Here is an 18,870-nt window from a genome sequence, read left to right as displayed (position 1 = left end):
ACCGTGAACTAAAGAAGCCTTGGGGGTAAATGACTGATTTGGAAAGTCAGCTTCATCAGTCAAATCCTCAGAATCCTTAGAATCCTGCCCTAAGTTAAGGAGACACCTCTCAGATCCAAAGTCAATTCAAATATGACACCCCACTAATTTCAACCAGTTCCTTGGACAAAGGCTTAGAAAACAACGGGCAGACATGTTACTTAGAAAGTTAGTTTGCTTCTATTTAATTAATTTAAACCCTGTGTTTTTAATGCTTTGGTTATTTTTTTTCTTTTTATCATTTTAAAACTATTACCGGTAATCATTTTTATAATTATTTCATTATTGATAGCTTCAACTTTTTTTTAAAAAACTTGTTAACTCCAATAGTTCTCTATAATAAAAGTATTATGTCAATATCATTAATAGTTATTAGAACAAATGAAATCAGAGACCACTCTCACATCAACCCCTGTTAAAGATCATCATGAGTGGGCTCTCTGCATGACCCTTCTTCCGCAGTCTTAACTCTTGGGTGCAGAGGCACACTGGCTTCCCGTAGACACAGGACAGTGCTGGATGGAGAGACTTGGCCAATACCATCCAGCCTAGTAACTCCCTCCCTGGTTCCATCAAATTCTGTTAACACTTCTGCGAAAAATGTTTCACCACCTTAAAACGTGCAATTAGAGATTCACATTGTCATTTACTCTCTTTTGAGCATTCTCCTCACATATCCTGGCTTCCAGTTTATTAGACTTCACCAATTTACTGGCACTTGTTCGCTTTCTCGTTTGTCTTTCTTCAGCCGAGTCTCTGGGGCAGCTGCCCTTTCAGCTTAACGGAATCGTACTAATAAATGGGAAATACTTTGCCTACAGATCAAACTTGCTCTCAAGCAGAAAGTGTTCTCTGGAGAAGTGGCTTGTTCCTTGCACAGATGAAACAGATATTTACATTTAATTTCATTTAGTCAGTCAGATTTGCACAGGTGTATTGAGGAAGGTCGGTAAGTAATGCTTTTGAAATACAATGCCTGCAAGTCATCATAACCTGATGACCACAGTTGCTTAATTGCCTTCAGTCTGGAGCGTTTTGTCATTTACCTCCCATATTCAAACAATTATTTGTTACTTGCTGACTGAAATGTGGCATTATCCAGCAAAAGGACACATAAAAAGCAGCTTACAGTAGCTAAGTCACTACTTGGTGACCCCTGTCTTACATGAAATAATCTCGCAGGTTTCGCTGTCGACTTGAAAGGCAGGGTTGCCTAATTAGACACTTTTCAAGCTGGTAGGTCACGCCAGCCTTCGAGAAACAACTGTACCCCAAAATCAACACTGCTTCTGAAGATCAAAGCAGTCGCAATGGGGGTTTTCGGTTGCAGGTTTAATTTTAATCTTCTGTTTCAGATTATTCATTGCCAGTTCCTCACTGCGCTCCCAGTCAAATAAACTGCCTCAAAGGATGATTTGTCAATTACTCTCAGACAGTCAGCCACCCAAAGCTGCCTCAGTCTTGTACAGCTTTCCAGCTACCAGTTTCCACACAAAGTAGCCATTTAGCCCAATAGGATGGTTCAGATACTTGTCCTCCCTGCAACCATTAACTACCCAACGCGTATTCCTCTTGTGTCGGTCATCAGTTCGGTATCACGGACAAACTCCATGGTATGGGGTGGAAGAGCATGATTTTTTTATTCAATTCCGAGATCTGGGCATCAGTGTGAAGACCGACATTTATTGTCCATCCCTCATTGCCCTTGGGAACTGCTGCAGTCCTTCTGATGAGGGTATACCCACAGGACTGTTCATCAATGAGCTTCAGTTGGTCCAACAACGATGTAAGACTTGCAACAGCTGTGTTTATTTGTCACATCACAGTAAAACAAAACCCGTTATCCAGAATTCAAGCAACATCCAAGCAACCAGCAAAAAAGAAAATAGCGGAAAATATTTTTTAAAAAGTACAGAAGTTTTACATTGGCACCCCCTAGAGATCAGTTCACCAATCGCGCAACATGCAATCTCAAGCAACCAGAAAATTCACTTATACGGCATCTACCAATCCCCATGGATGCACTGTAGTTGGTATAGAGAGAGGGGTTCTTCTTCTTCTTCTAACAGGACAATTCCAACACTCATACACAGTTGAAAGGAAAGCATCATAGAATGGTTGCACTTTGTGAAAAGAGAGGATCTGCCAGAAGCAGCAGGGAAAAATTTGCCAGCCTTCGCCGGCACCATTTTGAATTCAGAATGGCATGCAACTTGAGGATGGTGGTCGAAACACATGCTGTCCATGCTTTTCTTGACACCAAGAGGTCACAGGTTTGGAAAATGCTGTTGAAGTAGTCTAGCCAAGAACAATGGATTCTGTAGAGATGCTACACACTGCAGGTCTGCGGTGTGGGGCATGACAGGTTGGGCTGTCAATCAAGGCTGATGGAATTTAATACAGATAAGTGTGAGGTGTTACATTTTGGAAAGGCAAATCTAAATAGGTCATATGCATTAAATGGTAGGCTACTGAGATGTGCAGAGCAACAAAGGGATTTAGGAGTGATGGTAAATAGTACCCTCAAGGCTGATACTCAGGTAGATGGTGTGGTGAAGAAGGCATTTGGAATGTTGGCCTTCATAAATCGGTGTATTGAATTCAAGAGTAGGGAGGTTATGATGAAATTGTACAAGGCATTGGTGAGGCCAAATTTGGAGTACTGTGTACAGTTTTGGTCACCAAATTATAGGAAAGATATAAACAAAATCGAGAGAATGCACAGAAGGTTCACGAGAATGGTGACAGGATTTCAAGGTTTGAGTTACAGGGAAAGGTTGTGCAGACTAGGGCTTTTTCCTCTGAAGCGTCGAAGATTGAGGGGGGACTTGATAGAGGTGTTTAAGATTTTAAAAGGGACAGACAGAGTAAATGTGGATAGGTTTTTTCAATTAAGAGTAGGGGAGATTCATACTAGAGGGCATGGTTTAAGATTGAAGGGGGAAAATTATAAGGAGAACATGAGGGGAAATTTCTTTATGCAAAGGGTGGTAGGGATGTGGAATGAGCTTCCGACAGACGTGGTTGAGGCGGGATCATTGGTTACATTTAAGGATTGACTGGATAGTTACATGGAGAGGAGAGGACTGGAGGGGTATGGACCGGGTGCTGGTCAGTGGGACTAGGAGGGTGGGGATTTGTTACGGCATGGACTAGTAGGGCCGAACTGGCCTGTTCTGTGCTGTAAGGGGTTATATGGTTTATATGGTTAAGTCAACTGATTTGTCCCTGATGATTTGAGTGTCCAGCAAGTTGTGGGAGCTGCCCCATCCTGCATGTGGTGAGCACTCCATCACGCTCCTTATTTGTAGTTTTTGGACGATACACATGAAAAACAACCAGCAATCAATGTGGTCGAACGGCAAGAACCGATGCCAAAGAATGTTATCCACACTTGGAATCAGAAACTAACACACCCGCATTACAGGCCATTGGTGATCACTAAATATTTTAAAACTACAAACAGCGATGGATCTAAGTCCACAAGAAATGGAGACATTGCCTGAATGAACCAAAAAAAATCTGCAAATCCTGGAAATTTGAAACTAAATATAAAATGCAGTAAGAGTTCAGTTATTAAAAGACGTCTAACTGGAGAGTCAGATGACAAGCCTCCCTCAATAGCTAATAAAATACAGAGAAATAACTCTCCATCGATGAAAAGAGAGAAAAGCTTCACCTTTTACAATAAAAAAAATACAGGAACCTGGAATGTTCCTGGCAATAATTAACAATGGAAACGGGAAGACTGAGGAAGTTTGCACATGCAGAATCGACACATCTACCTTAATTGAGCTTATGACCATTTAACTGACCATTTACGTTGAATGGTCAGAATTTCTCAATTGAAAATGCTAAGCAAAAAACCAGCAGGCAAAAATATCATCGCATGGATTTTCCTTCCTGACTGACAGTAACTGCAGCAGTGAACAATTCTTCAAAGTGTGCTCACCTGCTTACATAAAATTGGCAGCACTCCTTGCCAGACAAAAGGTTTCAGGCTTAGAGGATGGTCCTGGATGAAGATTCATCACAGTGCTGTCAAGTTGAAGGCACTTATTTTCATATGAGGTATTGCACAGGGAGACTCCAGGTTACAAAAGGGCTCCATTCCCAAGAAATGGCCAGGAGTCCAAAATGAACAAAAACACCGTGGGGTAGGATCGCAGAAACAGGGGTGGCAGGAGGGCAAGATGTGGGAAGAGTGGTGGTCAGCCAGCTAGGATGAGTGAGTCTGCTCATCTCTGGGGTGGAAAGACACGCAGATGTGCCCAGTTCCCACCAAACCCCGTAGCAGCCGCCAAACCCACACAGATCCATCCCATTGGTCTTTCAAATGCTTGTCCAAGTGCACAGAGTGGTCGATAACCTGGGGAGGACGCATATCAACACTTCGTCTCCACAATCCTGCCCTACATTTCTTCCAGCCCACTTTACAGACTTCTGAGTTATTGTCGGGACATCACATACAAACCTGAGATTCTTTTTTTCCTGTGGGCGAGGCAGAATTGCAAATGGTAGTGCAAAAAAAAAACTGTACTCAAGAAGATATGTACACATCTAAACAAACAAACTGCTGCAAAAGAGAGAGAAAAAAAAATTAAGGGCAAAAGTAAGAGTCCGAAGTTGAGTCCCTGACTGAGTTTGTTGTTGCGGAGTCTGATGGTGGAAGGGGAGCAGCTGTTCCTTTGAATGTTGGTTAACAGATTCCTCTGCTTACTGTCCATGAGCGCAGCACCAGGTAATCTATTAGTCACGTACCCCATCTTTCCACCAGACACTGAAAAGGGATCCAATGTTTTGGACTTACCCAGTAAAGAACAGAAGATAGTCACCTGGTGCAGCTCCACAAATCCTCAACAATGAATCAGAATCTTGTCATGAACACGTCACGACATTTGTTGTTTTACTACAGCATCAGAGTGCGAACATTTATATAAAAACCACCTGACAAAATAAATTTTAAAAGAGCAGGAAAAAGTCAAAGTCAGGTAATGCCTATGTTTCATTGGTCATCCATGGATCTGTGGCAAAGGGGAAGAAGCTGTTCCTGTGCCGCTGAGTGCTCGTCTGCAGGCTCCTGTACCTTTCCTGCACCCCCCCCCCCCCAACTTTGGTAGCAGAGTGAACAGGGCATGGCCTGGGTGGTGAGAGTGCTTGCGAATATAGACTGCTTTCTTAATACACTGCCTCTTGCCGATGTCCTCACACAAAAAAAAACTTGAGAGCTCCAGAAAGGTAAGGATTAAAACAATTCAGCTATAGATACGGAAGGAGGTCCACGACTAGCAAAGTTGGTTCTGCTCAGATAAAGCCATCCATATTTCCTATCTTGGGTCATTGTGCGGATGTGGGGCATGTGCCTGTCAAAACAGGATTGCTTCAAGAGCTCTGTACAGACTGAACCCACAAATTGCCATTGTTTCCAACAACAGAATTGATGGTTTGAAAGTGTAAGGAACGAACAAATGTAAGGAAAGTTCTCAGCTTACAATGTGGAACCTGCTAATGTAAGGAGTCTTTGAGACAAGGTACTTCAATGCATTTAAGAAGCAAGATGAAAACACGAAGTGGGAAGAAACAGACATGGTGAGGAGGGAGGCTAAAATGAAAGATGCATCCTAGCACAGATCAGTTGGGCTGAGTGGCCTGGTTTGCTGCCCATTTAAGCAGTAGGAGCTACTTCAGTGAAGGTTGGATAGATTTTTGCATAGTAAGGGAATTAGGGGATATGGGGAAAAGGCACATAGGTAGAGGTACTTATGTGCCATTGAACACCAGAGCAGGGTCGATGGGCCAGATGGCCTGCTCCTATTTCTTATGGTTCTGTGCTGTATTTTCTATGTAATGGCCAATTGACATTCAGAATTCTAGCCACAAACAGATGCCTCTATCATGCTTCCAAATCCTGGTGAGAGAGTTGAATACCTTCAAGTATCCAAATGTAGAAGAGGGAAAAGGAAATTAAAATCAGAACTAAATGTCCATTTGGCAAGTTGGATACATCATGAGTTAAAAGCAAGGCTGTCAGATTAAGCCTGATATAATGGCCTTGAGCAGAAGTATCTAAATGTAGGAAATGTTTCGATGTGGAGCCAAGTCATTATAATATTGCTAAGGTCAGCAGCTTCTTACAAAACACATGGCATAAACAAACTGGGAATAAGAGCGCATTTACCACTCTGAAGGGATCTTCAATGCTCACACAATTCAGTGGTACTCAAGCATTAGAACAATCCAAACATTGCACTTAAACATGCATAGATTTTCCATAGAGTAATCTGATGTTAATCTTCCTGACCGATGTGAATTCAACTGTACCTGTGGTGCTCATTAGAGAGTCCCTTGCAATCTTAAAGGAGCCTTGTTGTCAAGGTAACACTCTGTCTGGTTCACAGACATGAAGATTTGGCAAAGTCACGACCATTACATTAACAATTCTTTGTGCTCCTAATCATTTCCTTTTTGCCAGGTTTTCCTCAACACCAATTAAATTTAAATTTAACCCTTTGAATGTCTCAGTCATGTAACAAATTTATCTTTTGTTTCATGCATTCCAATGTTGTAACCTCAAGTTTCCACAGACCATTCAGTCTGCATCTGCCTTGCCTGTTCTGGCAACAGTTCAGATCCCCTCACTCACACATGTTTATAAGGGTGTCTCTGGCCACTGACATGCATGGACTCCATTTGTGAGTGGTACGGGACACCGTTTGGGTGTTGCATGGATCCAGTTTGTTCTTTCACCTACCAAGTGCATACACTTGCCCTTTGTAATTTCGAGAGTGGGAGTTCAGATTTCCCCCAAAACCTGGAAGCATAGCACCCATGTCAGCAAAAGCGATCAGGGACCTCTCAACTTATCATAAACGAACACCACTCCATTCATCTCAGAGTGGAAAGTGACCTGGTGTCCACACCCACTCTGACCCAAATGCAATTCCAGATGCAAATGAATTTGTTTCACTTCTCAAGTGCTCTTCAAAGTGGCCAAAGTCTTCAATTTCAAGACAATGCCCAAACAGAATTTTTTTTAAAAAGATGTTCCCAGCTCTGCTCACTGAACCAGTCAGGTTTATAAGAGCAGTAGGAGCTACTAAGGGAGTGCTCGCAGAGAGCTTATTTTCTTGAGATCAGTGAAAAAAAAAGGCCAAGTCAAAAAGCGTCTATAAATTATGCTGCCTTTTGGGGCTACATATCTTGTTCTGGTGTTTAAATTCTGCAAGTTTCCAGAGAAAGTATTACACAGCATGCTACCACAATTCACAGATCTTTGGACACTGAGTAGCACAATATGTTAACATGCTGTACACGGAGTAGAACAACGTTGGCAGGTTAAGGGTTCCTGAGGCAGGATTGTGAACTGGATGCCACTGTCCAAAACAAAACTAATGGGAGCGCAATCAAACCTGAGAACACGGCCCCAGAAGACAGCAATATTGGCACGTGGAAACCTACCTGTCACACAAGCTTAATCGGCAGCTGGGAGAATGTGTGGACTGTAAGGGGGACAGTTACAAGGTCCACAGCTCACAGACTAAATTACCAGCAATGACAAAGTACGGTAAAGTTCAGAAAATCCTGCTCACTTCGCAAGCTGGTTCATTTTATATTAGGCTCCTACATTCTACTTTTTGGAAAGAACCATGTCAAATGTTTAAGCACGAGCTGTAACCAGACTTGCCCACTAATCTTTCATTACAATCACTTGCTAACTGTAGGGCTGGATGCTGTGCTGTTACATGACTGAATAAGATTCTACCAAAAAAATACTTGAATGAGAACCCAAATGGATGAAGTTGACAGGACGTGTGGGAAAAGAAAGACTTAAATACTGAGCCAAATGCCTTGGGTCTGAGATGAGCTTGATTCCACCCCCAGTGCACCCGATTCCATGCACACTGCCAGCTCCAGTGCCCCATACACCAGCTCAATACTGTGTTGATTGGGGGGGGGGCGTGATGCTCTCTTGCATTCGACCCTCAACTTTGTGCTAGAACCAGCTGGATTATGAACAGCACCCCTGAGGAATTTGAATGAGGTCACTGACCTGGTGATTAAAAAGCCAAATATTTATATGCTGATATCTGAGACAATCCTTGAAATTTTACAACTGCCACTGAAAAAAATATCAGGGTCGTCTTATGTGTCGGGTCTAAAATCCTAACTGCAAAGTCTCAACATCACTGCCATCTTCCACTTCCCGGCTACGACGCAATCTTGCGGACATCCTGTTAGTTATCAACAATGCCTCAGCGCTCCCCGACGGGGTCCATCTGCCCAGTCTGACGGTCGTCAGCTCTGAAACGGTTTTAAATGGCCTGATACAGGACCCGATGATGGTTTATTTTAAAATATGCTAATAAGATTTAAACCTCGACAGGGTAAATTGGTATTAAAATATTGTGATTTGCTTTTAACAGCATCCACTGGTCAACGGTAAGTGCCAGATTTGAACGGTCATCTTATACAAAGGATACTGCTCAAAACCTACATTTCAGGTGGAAATTCCAGGGTTGACCTATACAGAGACGTCCTATATACCAGCATATATATTTTACATTGTTACTTTGCTCTAATTTTTTTTATTAAAAACATTTTAAACATTAACCCATAATTTTTCTTTTTTTTATATTCTTTCATTATTTTGTACATTAAACTTTTTTTTAATGTCTTTAATGATCAGGGTGCTCTGGACACAAATCTTCAAGATCTGAGAGGTGAGACCCTCTTGGCTGCTCAGTCTGTGCCAGATGCAATCTGGGTGTGGAAAGTCAAATCCAGCTCACTGGATGCAATCCAGGTGTGGAGAGTCAAATCCAGCTCACTGGATGCAATCCGGGTGTGGAGAGTCAAATGCAGTTCACTGGATGCAATCCGGGTATGGAGAGTCAAATCCAGTTCACTGGATGCAATCCGGGTATGGAGAGTCAAATCCAGTTCACTGGATGCAATCCGGGTATGGAGAGTCAAATCCAGCTCACTGGATGCAATCTGGGTGTGGAGAGTCAAATCCAGCTCAGTGGATGCAATCCGGGTGTGGAGTGTCAAATCTAGCTCACTGGATGCAATCCGGGTGTGGAGAGTCAAATCCAGCTCGGGGTCAGGAGTGCTGGCTCCAGAACAATCTGGCCCTGATCAGAAGCACAACAAGGCCCCTCCCGTCTGATGAAAGTCTCCAGAAAACAACACCCCCACCCACAGCCTGATCAACCTTTCCAACAAAGTCTGAGCAACCGTGTGTCTGACTTGTTCTGCCTCTCCGTCTTCAAGTGCAGAGATAAATTTTGCCAACACTGCAATTCTCTCCTATCGCTTCATTTGAGTAGATACATTTTGTTTTAAAAAGAAATAGAGTTTATATATCAGGATGTGCTTGCGTGTGCAGGGAATGTTAATGAGAGTGTGAGAACAACAAAAGAATATATGGGCTTTTCCCTCCCAACTCCAGCTCACCTCATCAGCGGCAACCCTAGGTGCTGAACATGACCTTGAATAACCTTTGGAGAGTGCAGCCCTTCTTTGCAGCTTGTCAGCTATTTTAGATGCTTTTGTGCAAGCTAGAGGAAGCCCAGAATCCCCAAGAGAAAGGTAAAAAGGCTGCATTGTTGATGACTGCCACAAATGGAGAGACAATGGAAAGCAAATGTGAAGCTTGCATATCTTTGCAGCCTTTAAATACCGAGCCGGGCATAAATTTGTGGACATTTCTGCATATCTAATAAAACGTACACAGCCATTGAGCACTCGTGGTGGCTTAAAGGATTAGCCTGGTAACACTCAGCTAAATGACTGGAAAATGTGATAATAGGTGCTAACCTTAACTACAGCATTGGCCAGATAAAACCAAGCAGATTACACTTGATGTGTATGTACGCTATCAAACCTGGCAAAGATACTACAGCATAGAAGCCAAAGTTCTCTTACCCGAGGTCTGATATTTCTCTCCTTTTAAAACCTGACTCCACTTAGGATGCACTGTGTAAAATTCAGGAGTTTAAAAACAGCAAACATCAATTATTAAAAGCATCAGAAGTCCAAAGGCAGGAAAAATGCTCGAGTTGATTGGAGCAGGTTCTTCAATATTAATTGAAGGCAGATTCCAGTTGTTTGATTTCTGATTGAATTTATTTTTGTCCCAAGTGTTAATAAGATTTTACATTAATCATCAAATTTACATCAGTATATTTTGAGATTCCAGGAAATTCTGATCCATGACTCAGCTCATCTTGTCAAAGTACTGATAAGTTGAAATTACTGGCAGAAAATTCCCACAAAGTTCCAATGTAATGAAAATAAATACATTCTAAGGATCGTAAAGGCTAGCAGCTGAATATCAATGTCACACCGAAACATGGCTGTGCCATGCGCTTTGAATTCATTCATTTTAACTGCGAGCACAATGCTGTTACAGCACCAGTGTCGAGGGTTCGAATCCAGTGCTGTCTTTAAGGAGTTACTACGTTCTCCCCATGTCTGTGTGGGCTTTCCCAGGGTGCTCCAGTTTCCTCCCACCCTCCAAAACCTATGGGGTAATTGAATGGCATGGGTTTAAAATGACAAGAATCAGCTTCTACCGTGTTATAATTTTTTTAAACAAATATATATATTTTTAAAATCTACTAAATGATAGTCCTTAGAGGATAGAAGGTAGAAATATAAGGACCTAATGTCATTGTGAAAGGTATTCTGTATTCATCTTAAACAATTTTGTACCCAAGAAATATTTTATTTTGGTCTAATATTCAAGCTATGAACAACTCTTTTGTTGGCGAAGATGGGGAAAACAATAATGGGAAGATTATACACCTCAATAAATTCTCAGTCTGAAGTACTAATAGGCGGAAGAATTATTCATGAGGCTTTGCAAACTCGAGGCGGAAATTCATTGATTTCAGTGTAAACAGTACAAGTCAGACAAAGAATATTCACCATTTCCCATTTCATTATTAAACTGTTGCATTCATTTACATTACACTGGCTGTGCCTTAAGAAAGCAGCCTCTATCCTCAAGGACCCCCACCACCCAGGACATGCCCTGTTCACTTTTCTACCATTGGGATAAAGGACAATTTCTTTCCTGCTGCCATCAAATTCCTGAAAGATCATGAGTTTGCTTTGAGTTTCCGTGCACTATTTATCTTGATTGTTGTAAGGTAGTTTATATGAATGTTTGCACAGTGACGCTGCCGCAAAACAACAAACTTTGTAACTTGTTCATGACAAAAAAATTCAGATTCTGGGCTGGCTAAGAAAGTGGGTGAGTGATAGAAGACGGACAGTAAAGAAAATGGTTGCTTACTAAAAATGGCAAGGGTTGACGACTGGAGTCCAGCGAGGATCTGAGTTGAAGCTACAGTTGTTTGATACATTTACAAACATCTTAAATGATGCCACACATCCAATTTGTCATTGTCAACAGAACAACGAAAAGTGCAGACTTTGTATTAAATTATAAATCTATTTCACCATAGACAGGTTGGGGGAAAGTAGGGGACCAGAGGAAACCAAATAATCCATGCATTTTGTTTTTGCAAGGAAGCCAAGGTCCCGTAATCGAACTTGGGGATTAAAGAACAGAATAATTTATTTACAGCGACAAAGGCAGTTAAACTAAACATTTTTGGATTTAGATAAACCTTCAAAAGCCCCTCTTGGCTACATTATACTGAAGCATTTTAGCAATTACACCATAGTACTGGAAAAGTGAGCCTCGTTCCCACAATCTCAAGGTGGACCAGACTTCCCTGCTTTTGTGTTAATAATACACCAGGCCATAAAAATAAAGGACCATAAATCAATGAAAACAACTAAGGCAAGTGGAAAACACTAAATCGCAGTGTAATTTTCATAATTAAGGAATGAATATAACATTTTAACTCATTGAACCACCTTTATAGACAAAGTTTAAAGTGTCTTTCACTAATGACAAAAAATGTGCATCGAAAGGAATGGGAAATATACTGCAGTTCTCTACAGGAGGAGAGGAAATTTCAATAAAGTACCAGAGCAATGATTGCTTCCTGCCGAATCCAAATCTGGTTGTAATTTGGAGAAGGAGCCTGAACGAGCATAACTGTCGGAAAGCCGTGCGCCTGGAACTTGGCAGCAGCTGGAGAATGGTGGCTGACAGAGTTAGGGGAGCATAGGGACAGTTTTATGTGCAGGAACTCTCAGCCGGTGGGATCAAGAGACAGCTGTGTGACAGATCACAATTGCAGCAAATTGCAGTTCCCGCCCTGAATCGCCGACACCCAAAATGGTTCAATCCTTTAAGCTAGACAATTGGTTAGCTCCAAGAGGAAAAGACCAGAAAATTCAAGGCTTATTATCTTGAAGACAAATTTTGTTTGGATTTTAGGATCAGGAATGTGAACTTGTAGTTTGTATAGTGGTTGGGATTGAGATTTACCAGGCAAATGTCAGCAAAATATTATTTAGGGGTAGATGGTCCTTTCCTCTCTTGAAGCTACCAATTCAGCTCACCAGTCCTGACCTAATGCACACCCTGCCCATATCGCACACAATATTCAGAATGGACGTTCCCAAACTGTATTTCACATCTCCCGGAGATGAGGGAAGATAACTTGGGAAGAGATTACCCCTCTCTCCCTCCACCCTCCCAGCCCTTCCTGCCCTCCACCTCTACCCCATTAACCTCCCCCAACCCCTGCCTGGTCTTCACCACACCCTCCGACCATCTATCGGAGCCTGAATGCTCTGTCCTCAGTAAATCCCACCTGCTCACCCCTAAACTTCCCCCCTCCTTCGCCTTCCCCCAGCTCTGTCTCCACCCTGTCTCCTTTCACATGAACATGATAAATTATTACCTTTCCCTTATTAGATCCAATTCACACCTTTTGTTGATCTGATTCCTCCCCCAGCCACCATTGTCTGAATTCTGAGATTTCCTGCTTATTCCTTGAGGAAGGGCTCAGGCTTGAAATTTTGGGAATATATCTTTGCCTCCTATGGATGCTGCGAGACTGGCTGAGTTCCTCCAACATTTCTATGTGTTTTTAAGACAATCACGATGTCTGCAGACTTTCACTCTCTTCACATGTGGCTTTATAAATCTGCCTTAGCACCATTTCTCCAGGGTAGCTTACACTCTTCCCAAGTTGAGGAATAAAGAGACTGAAGGCTGATCCAAATCAAGAAAAGGTGATCAGAGGAGAGGTGAGAATTGATTTTGGCTCTGTGATAGGGGTCAGAGGGAAAACGGAGACAGAGCTGGGAGAAAGAGAACAGGGGAAGAAGTGCTGATGGGGGGGTGAAGGGGAGGCTCAGTGGAAACTGGGGAAGTCAATATTAAGGCCATCCAGTTGGAGAATGCCCAGACAGAAGATGAGGTGGTGTTCCTCCAATTTGTTGGTGGTCTCAGTCTGGCAGAGCACGAGACCATGGACAGACATGTCAGCAAGGGAAAGGGGTGGGGAATTGTAATGGGTGGCCACTGGGAGATCCGCGTTATTGTGGCAGGTGGAGCCGAGGTTCCCAACGTGGCGGTCTCCCAGTCTCTCCGGTGTAGAGGAGATCACAACAGGAGCACCAGAGTCACTGTGTGAAGGCTTGGGAGTTGGGGTTGGGTGAGGGAGGTTCAAATGGCAGAGAGAGAGGATGGAGATGGGATGGGAAATAATGGCCAAGTTGATGCTCTGACAGAGGAAATTAGCTCATGAATATCTGGCACTTAAGAGGCTAACATGCAATATTTCTGTTGCGTCATCAATAAAGAGATTGAGAACTTCTTTTCTCGATAAGTAAATGTTATTAAACTACAGGCAGTCCCTGTAAGAACTGTAAGAACCTGTTCAGCCTTATGTACAAATTCGGCTTATGGACAGACCTGGCTTATGGAAGTCATTCTTAACCTGGGGACTGCCTGTATTAGAAAATAGGGACATCATTGCCAAACCTGAGCTTCTTCCACCAGACACACACACTTCCAAAAACGGCCACATCAACAAGAATCAGTCGCAATAGAAAACTTATCTGATTCCTCCATGAACCCAGCATTTTCCCCTCTCATTTACTGCACCAAACAGCGCCACTCACAGCATGTAGACCCAGTAATGGTTGAGAACTGAAGCGGATGGCTGTGATACATCAAGATAAATAACCAATAGACAACTGAAATGAACTGTTCTCTCTTATAAATAAAATATGCTCCCCCTACCTATCACTCCATAAAAACAACAGCAGTAGTCAAACTATACATTGCACTTTGTCTTATTATTGGATTACTTGCTGTTTTACCATACTGCAAGCATACAAGACTTTAAAATGTCACCCCAAAAATCAGGTGTCATCTTATATGCCAAGTATAAAATATGAACCTTGACAGCGCTCCCCCACGGCAAGCACACAATGCGAAGCTTGGCAACAAGAACTCGGCACATGCCTGCGGAGTCCATCTGCCCAGTCCGAGTGAACGGGCATTAAACATCCTGTTAAAGGAGGCGATGGTGGTTTATTTTAAAATATGCTGATTAAATTCAAACCTTTACTGGGTAATTGGCTTTTAAAATATGGCAATAGCCAGACTCCACTGGTCAGTGCCAGACTTGGGACAGCGAGTACAGCTCAAAAACCCACATTTTTCATGGAGACTCTGGGGGTTGTCTTATAGGCTGGCATATACGGTAAAGTGTGGGTTGATTAAGAACGGCACCCGGGTTCGAATCTGGCACTGTCTGTAAGGAGGTTGCATGCTCTCTCCCTAAACCCACCCTTTAACCTCACACAAAACACAAACTTATTGATATCCTGCGCCAATATACAACTCCCTACATTAAGCACATAGAATTACATACACCCATTGTATCAACACAAAATATTAACCTCCACCCATAGCATTAACACACAGTCCCATCCAACACAATGCAGCAAATGCACCATCACCACAACATTCCACTCCAATGCCTGACTAACTTCACCCAGTGCCACACACACAAATCACACCTGGCATCAATAAATCAATCACTCCCCACACATCAGGCAAGAACTAACCCCTCTTCACCAGGCAACAACACACATTTCATCCCCAACACCTGGCAACATAAACAAATACAAGCTCAATTTACCCCCCCCCCCTCCCCCAGCATCACACATAACACAAGACACACACATTAGTGGCAGCTGCTGGAACCTTGACTGTGTTACAACACTGATTCACAACAGCATACAAACAAGTAAAGAATACACTCACTTGCTTCGTTCACCGTGAAGTCGACCTTTTTATTATCCACTAGACACAACATTGCATTCTTCAACTCCCCAAACACCACCCGGCTAAACTCCTCTGACTCATCGCCACACGGGTGATCCTGACCCTCTCACCCTCCTCCTCCTGCATCCGAGATTCATCACCCGCATAGACGCTTAACACGCCGCACGCTGTTAACCCCCCCCCCTCACTGTGCGGCAGCCGGCATCGATTGCGTCGAAAGTACGTGACCACCCCCCCACCTCCCCAGCCACGCAAGGAGACAACGGATCGGATCTGTCCTGCTATGTAACAGTCCAGAGGGCTGACAGTTCAGCCTGACCTCGTACGGTTGCGCGAGACAGGCGATCCACAGTCCGACTAGTAAGGGCGCAACTGGTCCCGAAGAAGTTAAGTATTCGACCGCGACAAGTGATGAAAAAAAAAAGAGAACTTGGAGGGATTCAGTGGATCAGGCAACTTCTACGGAGAGAAATTAAATGAGATATACAGCAGAGTTGCAGGCCCTTCCAGCCAACAAGCCTGTGGCGCCAAATATTCCTCCAACCCCACGTGTTTTGGAGAGTGGGAAGAAAGCAGAGAACCTAGGGAAAATCCACACAGACACTCGCAGACAGCGCCGGGTTTGAGCGTGGGTCACTGGCGCTGCAATAGCATTGCGCTAACCATGTTGCCCAGACTGCCAGTCAGCATTTCAGGTTCATCCCTTTGTCAAGACAATCATCCAAATTGCACATAATCAACTGACACACATTCTTGTGGACAGAACGGAGGTGTTCTGTAATCATCTCGTCTACAATTGCAATGCAGTTGAGATCACATCTGGAGCAGGGCACTCTACAATAGAAAAGTAAGAGTGACTTAATATCTCACCCAGGTCTTTAGCTAGTGTTACAATCTCTGCAGTGCCAAGGAAAGGTGCGAAAAGGGATAATAGGATTTTGGATGAAATTGTGAATGAGGGAACGGCTCCTTCTGAATGCTGAAAGAGCAAATGGTGATGATGCGCCCGGCTTGGCAGCACGGTGAAGGTGACAGAAAGGATGCCAGGTGATTCGTTGAAGGTGGAGGCTGAAGAGGTGGAAGGTGAAGGCACGGGGAAGCCTGCTGGATGGAGAAGAAGCTAGAGCAGGGGTGGGTAATGGAATAGGCACATTTTTTGCGAGCCCTTCCGACTGCAGTGAAGGGGTTAAAGCAAAAGACTCGTCAGCAACACTCATATCACCATAGGCAAGTCAGAACCCGATGAACAGAGAATGGAGTGCCATTCTTACAGCTGGCAGGATGGGAGGGGTACTGTCCAAATAACAAGGGATAGTGGACTTGATGGCTACTGGTCTCTAAAATCTCCTGAGATGGATATACGAGAGTTGAGAAAAGGAAAAATGAGAGTCAGAAACAGACCACTTCAAGGTGAGATCCCAATGGAGTGAGCAGCAAAAATGATGAAGCATTATTGTTCTGTTAGCAACGACAAGATGGCAATACGGACTCAAACATATGCGCTGAACGCAATAGTTTGAACCCTCACCACTTCCGTTGGCTACACCTTTGTTTCGAAGAAAGTGGTTTGAAGATTTATTGAACAAACACAATAAGTGACACCCCTAACAATTAGAGTTAAAAATGGAAATCACTTCCAGTTCACACTTCATCTCCTAAACACTGGTACCCGGAAAAAACTTCAAAACACCTCCCAGAAAGGAAACTCCACACAGATTACGGCCAACATATTCAGATTTATTGTCATAGAACCCTGAGATCCTGTTGGCGCTGCAGAATCACCCCAAATTGGTAGTGCAAAAAAAACTGTAGACAGCGTAAACAAAGAACTGTGAACAGATAACAAATGTAAACAAACTGACAATGCAATGCAGGGAGAACAAAAAGAAAAAAAAACAAGAGTCCTTAAATGAGTCCCTGATTGAGTTCGTCATTGAGGAGTCTGATGGTGGAGGGGTAGCAGCTGTTCCTGAACTTGGTGGGTGTGAGTCTTGTGGCACCTCCACCTCTTTCCTGATGGCAGCAGCGAGAACAGAGCTTTAGAAACAAAACAGAGCTTGCAAAATTATGTGGTGCAAACACAATGCTGGAGCATGCTTTGATGGCTTCTGAAAAAAGTAAAACCAGCATCTCATTACTGCACAACTCTCACCATTCAGACCAGAGTTCTTCATCTGCCACACTTGACAGTTTGTACTTCAACCAATCGCACACTCAAGACTTGTATCCATCATATAATGTGCTGGTGCCTGTTCAATTTATCATTTCCATTGATGGGTTATTCGAGCAGGAAAAAAAATCCACAGCACCGTAAAACATTTCTTTCTCCCTTCCCCCCCACCTCAACCCTGCAACTTTATAAATATGTAATCCTCACATTTTTGATCTGCTGTCCACAACAATGGCACTGAAGTGGAGAGAGAAGACAGCTTCAAGTTCTTGGGATTGAGCACTGCCCTACATCTGACCACATTGACACAACAGACAAGAAAGCACACCAACACCTCTACTGTTTTTGAAGATCAAAAGTTTGGCAAATCCCCCATATCCCTCCACCACGTCTACGGGTGCACCGTCAAGCGCACAGTTGCTGAACGAATCACAGCATGACATGGGAGCTACTCCGCACAAGATGGGAGGAAGCTACAGAAGGTGGTGAATGTAACATCCCGCTCCTCTCTGTGGACGCCATCTGCCTAAGAAAGGAAGACCCATCACACCTGGGACACGCGTTCTTCTTCTCCCATCAGGGAGAAGGCTCAGAGCCTTACATTAAACACAATAGCGAAAACCTACCGGGGACAATCACTACCTAAGTTAACGGAAGGAAAAGGAAATGAAAAGAATGGACTCAGTGGAATTTCTGGTGTATTTTTATTGAATGACAACATTGTCTGACTGGTTTAATGTATCCTAGATTTTATACCTTAAATGGACGGGAGGAGGGAGGTAGGGAGGGTGGGATGGAAGGGGGGGGGGGGTGAAAATGGCACTGTATATGTGTAAAAAGGAAAAAGTGTGTATCATGGTTAATGTGATTTATGGTGTGAAAAATAAAAAAAATTTTAAAAAAAGGGAGAAGGCTCAGAAGTGTGGTGTCACGTACCAACAGGCGGAGAGGCAGTTTCTTTCCTGCAGCTATCAGGCTCCTGAACGAACCCAAAACTGTGCTCTCATGATGCTCTTGCTATGTACCAATTCTCCTTCTTTTTCCATTGCAACTCTAAACTTTGCAACTGTCCTCTTTCCCTTCTACTTAGTGTGGCCCCTCCATAAATCTTCGTCCGCGAAGCCAAGCCAAAGAAAGAAGTGTGGCTATGTACAGTGGAGTTAACCTTTTAAGGTACCTCACAGAAGAACCCTTCTCACTGTACCAGGTTTAACATGACAAATAAACAAACCGTAAGTGAGCTTTCTCTGGTTCTGTGTGAACACGTTTGCCCCACTTCATTTGCCATATCACACCAATGAAGACGGGAGATCATTTCACATCAGCGACAGCTGAAAGGGGATAGGAAATATTCCTCCTTGATTCTGGAGCTAAGTTCACCAGACATCGAGCCTCCTTTATTCAAGTTACTTTGTCTGTAGCCATCTTA

General features: G+C 43.3%; 1 protein-coding gene across 8 annotated transcripts in view; it reads right to left on the bottom strand.

Annotated features, from left to right (window-relative positions):
* auts2a (activator of transcription and developmental regulator AUTS2 a) overlaps positions 1 to 18,870 on the bottom strand; it is a 1,173,696-nt gene that overhangs the window by 1,144,165 nt on the left and 10,661 nt on the right. The gene's annotated exons all lie outside the window — the stretch shown is intronic.

This window comes from Narcine bancroftii, chromosome 14, assembly GCF_036971445.1.
Source record: "Narcine bancroftii isolate sNarBan1 chromosome 14, sNarBan1.hap1, whole genome shotgun sequence".
NCBI classification, from domain to species: Eukaryota; Metazoa; Chordata; class Chondrichthyes; order Torpediniformes; family Narcinidae; genus Narcine; species Narcine bancroftii.
This window is presented reverse-complemented; position numbering and strand designations above follow the sequence as displayed.